At 46.4% G+C, this 3,792-nt stretch overlaps 1 long non-coding RNA gene across 1 annotated transcript; it reads right to left on the reverse strand.

Annotated features, from left to right (window-relative positions):
* Positions 1–230: 230 nt before the first annotated feature.
* On the reverse strand, positions 231–3,049 carry LOC123382531. Its single transcript, XR_006591014.1, has 2 exons — positions 1,402–3,049; positions 231–507 (listed from the first exon to the last, which is right to left on the reverse strand). It is a non-coding gene; the product is annotated as an uncharacterized LOC123382531 (long non-coding RNA).
* Positions 3,050–3,792: the final 743 nt, after the last annotated feature.

The following is a 3,792-nucleotide window of genomic DNA, read 5'->3' on the forward strand; positions in this document are numbered from 1 at the left end:
ATCCACTCACTCTAGTCACGCTGGCCTCCTCAGTTTGGTGACATCCAGGTCTCTCTCATCTCATCCCACACACACAGCTGTTCCCTCTGCCTGCAACGCGCTTCCCACCCATATCCACGTGGCTAATCTCTATTGTTTCACATCTATAGTGGGCTCCTTTCAGATACAAAGAACAGAAGCCCAACTCAAGGTAGCCTCTGAGTCACCCCACCGGGAAATGAGGAATCTAGGATATTTACCCAGTGTATTTGTTTTCTAGGGCCACCAACAAAGTATGACAAACAGGATGCCCCCCCCCACACCCCGCCAAAATGGGAAACTCATTGGTTCTTGCAACTAAAAAGCCAGTCTCCAGGTAAGGCTGGATTTCGCGTTTCGAAGCATGCCCTTGGTGCTCAGTGTTGCCTGGTCTCTTGGATGTGCGGGTCCCGGAGGACTATCAGAAGCCGTGGACGCAGACAGTTACAGCAGAACCACACTGGAAAGGCAGCATTCTCACCATTGGCTCTAGAGGAAGAACCCAGAATGGTTTCTGGTTTCTCTCAGACCATGTGCCTCTGCCTGGACCATCACCATGGCCAGGGGATGACAGCATTCTCGTGGACCACATCCGGGTCACGCTCCCACATCTGAGAGTAAGGGACAACCGTTCCCAATTTTCCCCGAACAAAGCTGTTACCCAAGAAAGGGCAAAGGCCCAAGCAAAAACAACAGGTGCCAACTAAAAAGCCCAATCCCAAGGTATTTCTTCAGGGAGCCCTCCTCTGACCTCCGTTTTCACCCCAAATCAGCCCTATGTTAGTTTCACGAACCCACCTCTTTCCCCTCGTAGCACTAGTGACTAGTTGATTATGCATATGTTTATTTCTTTAATATCTGCCTCACCCACTGGATGAGCTCCCTGAAGACAGAGGCAATGCCTGTCTTATTCATGTCTGGGGTCTGGCGGTGCAGGCCTCGGCCACAGCAGATGCTCAATTTTTGCCTGGCTTTTGTAAAGGAACTCGGGGATTATCCGTTCCAGTGACCCGTGTTGCCGGAGCGGCCCTCACATCTGCGACACAGCCCAGTGTGCGGTAACTTTCAGAAGCCGCCACCCTGATCCCAGCTGTGGTGAGCGGTGCTGGCATAGGGCCAGCCCCCCGCATACACATGGCTCAAAACCCACCTTCAGACCGTCCCGCAGGAGGTCTGACCTCTGGCGTTTGCCTGTGTCTTCTTGTTACTCAGTCCGACTCGGCCAGCTCAGCACAAACGTCAGAGCTATCGGCAGCCCGCAAGAGCCAGGTTCAAACCACAATTCTGCTACCTAATATGTCTATGGCTGCAGGCAAGATTCTTCAATGCAATGAGAATCCATTTCCACAACTGGTTTTTAAAAACTATTTTCTCTACCTTTACCTTTCATTATGATGCTGTACTTTATGAATCCTTATAAAGCCTTCTAGAAACCTTCCTGGAACATGGCAGGGTATGAATAAAATGGATCTGCAAAACAGAGATAATATTTACCATGCAGGGCTGCTGGGGAATTAGAGATAATGTAGGCAACACACCCGGAAGATGCCATGGCCATTATTATTATTATTATTTTTGGTAAGGCTGAATCTCAACAAATACCTCCTCAGACATCAAGCAGGAAACCAATTTCCTTGAAATTAAATGTCACAGATATGAAAGGTTTATCCAAAAATAAATACATAATCTCTAATCGGGACAAAACCCAGGGGTATGGTCAAGGCCACAGGACTGGCCCTGTGTTGACCCAGTGGACCCCACCGGATGGTCAGGAAGGTGAACTTCAAGGTGGAACTTAGCAGACAGGCCATTTTAATTGCCTGTGACCTAGCCAGAGACACTGCTGTGCTGGAGGTGGAAGAGGTGAACAGGAGTGACAAACATCTCTGGGTGACCACAGAGAGGCCGGGAACAAAGCAGCTCAGTGGTGAGCACAAAATATGGTAGAGAATGTGCCCACAGAGCCAAAAAGTAAAACAATAAATCAGATTTCTGCATAAGAGCTTGAAATGACTAAAGAAATCAGAGCTGCAGACTGACCCAGCTCTGGGTGTATTCAAATTTAGAAACAGCAAGCAAATGAAGATCATGAAACCTATCCCCGCCAAAAAAGGCAGGGGGAGAGGGAGGGGAGCAGGATGAAAGGTACTTTTTAAAAAAGTATCAACTGCGAGAGAAATCAACCAAGGAAACAGAAGATGAGTCCCCCGTGATCACCACAAAATGATGGGAGATAAGAGAGGTCTTAAACTTAAAAGTAAAGTTCAAAAAGTTTGTGTAACCACAAAAAAGGAACAAATGAAGGATGGGGAAGAATCTAGGGGAGAATGGGGGACAAAGTATCACAGCAGTAAAAGTCACTTTAGGCAAAAAAAAAAAAAAATTAGGACAACGTGACTGAAAACAACGTCAGCGTTGTAAAGAAGGACTTTGATGGGATTGAAAGGAAACACACCAAAACTTTAATGGCTGCACATGAGCAGGTCTGGGGCGGAACCGGCCCCCACACACTGGGCATGGTCCCAGTGAGGAGTGTAGCACAGGAAATGCTGGAGGCTGGGCTGGAAAGCAGAGTGTTCGATCTTGCAGGCTTACAGTTCTCCAGTCTCAAGTATAACCATGAAATGACAGAGTCACAGCTAATAAGCCAACAAAAGGAATAAAAGGAAATCATAAAGGGCACCAAAGTGTACCCCAAATTAGGCAGAAAAACGAGAAAAGGCAACAAACCCTAGATGAGGTCAGCAGAAAATAAACGGCGAGACGGCAGACAAAACGTGGAATGCCAATAATCCCATTAATGTAAACAGTCTAAACACCCCAGTTAAAAGGCACAGATTACTGGATCTAAAAAAAATAAAATAAAATAAAGCAAACTTCACTTAATGCAACCTACAAATTATAAAAGGGAAAAGACAGATCATGCTAACACTGGTCAAAAAAGAGTTGGGGGGCGCCTGGGTGGCACAATCGGTTAAGCGTCCGACTTCAGTCAGGTCACGATCTCGCGGTCCGTGAGTTCAAGCCCCGCGTCGGGCTCTGGGCTGACAGCTCAGAGCCTGGAGCCTGTTTCCGATTCTGTGTCTCCCTCTCTCTCTGCCCCTCCCCCATTCATGCTCTGTCTCTCTCTGTCCCCAAAAAAATAAATAAACGTTGAAAAAAAAAATTTTAAGAAAAAAAAAAAAAGAGTTGGGATACCACACAATGTGGAATTCAGAGCAAAGTACATTACCAGGGATGAAGAAGTTCATTCCCTAAAGATGCAAGGGTCCATTCATCAAAAGGATGTAACAATACTAAGCTTTCACCACTGAAAATGGAGCTCAAAAGATACAAAGTGACGCTGATAGAATTACAGGAAAAAATAGACAAATCTCTAATTACAGTCACAGGTCCTCTCAATAATTAATATAAGTAGACAGGAAATTACAAGGATACAGAGGATCTGAACAATGCCTTCAGCCAACGTGACTTAACTGATATTTACGGGAACACTGGGTAGCCATACCCAATACATTCTCTCTGAAGATCAGACGAGGTGTGTCCCAAATGCAGCTGCAGCACTGACTCACAGGGCGAACAGAGCCTTGGTGCCTCAATTTTCGCATCTGTAAAATGGAAGTAACCCAAACACCTAACCGTGTGGGGTGAGGTGGAGTTAAATGGGATGGCGTGTACAAGGTACCAAGCACAGTACCCGAGGAGTAAAGAGTTCACTGGCCAGTGGAATCCTAGCTGAAAATGATTCCCCAAATTCCATGAAGCCCATAGTCC

This window comes from Felis catus, chromosome E3 (assembly GCF_018350175.1).
Source record: "Felis catus isolate Fca126 chromosome E3, F.catus_Fca126_mat1.0, whole genome shotgun sequence".
Taxonomy (NCBI): Eukaryota; Metazoa; Chordata; class Mammalia; order Carnivora; family Felidae; genus Felis; species Felis catus.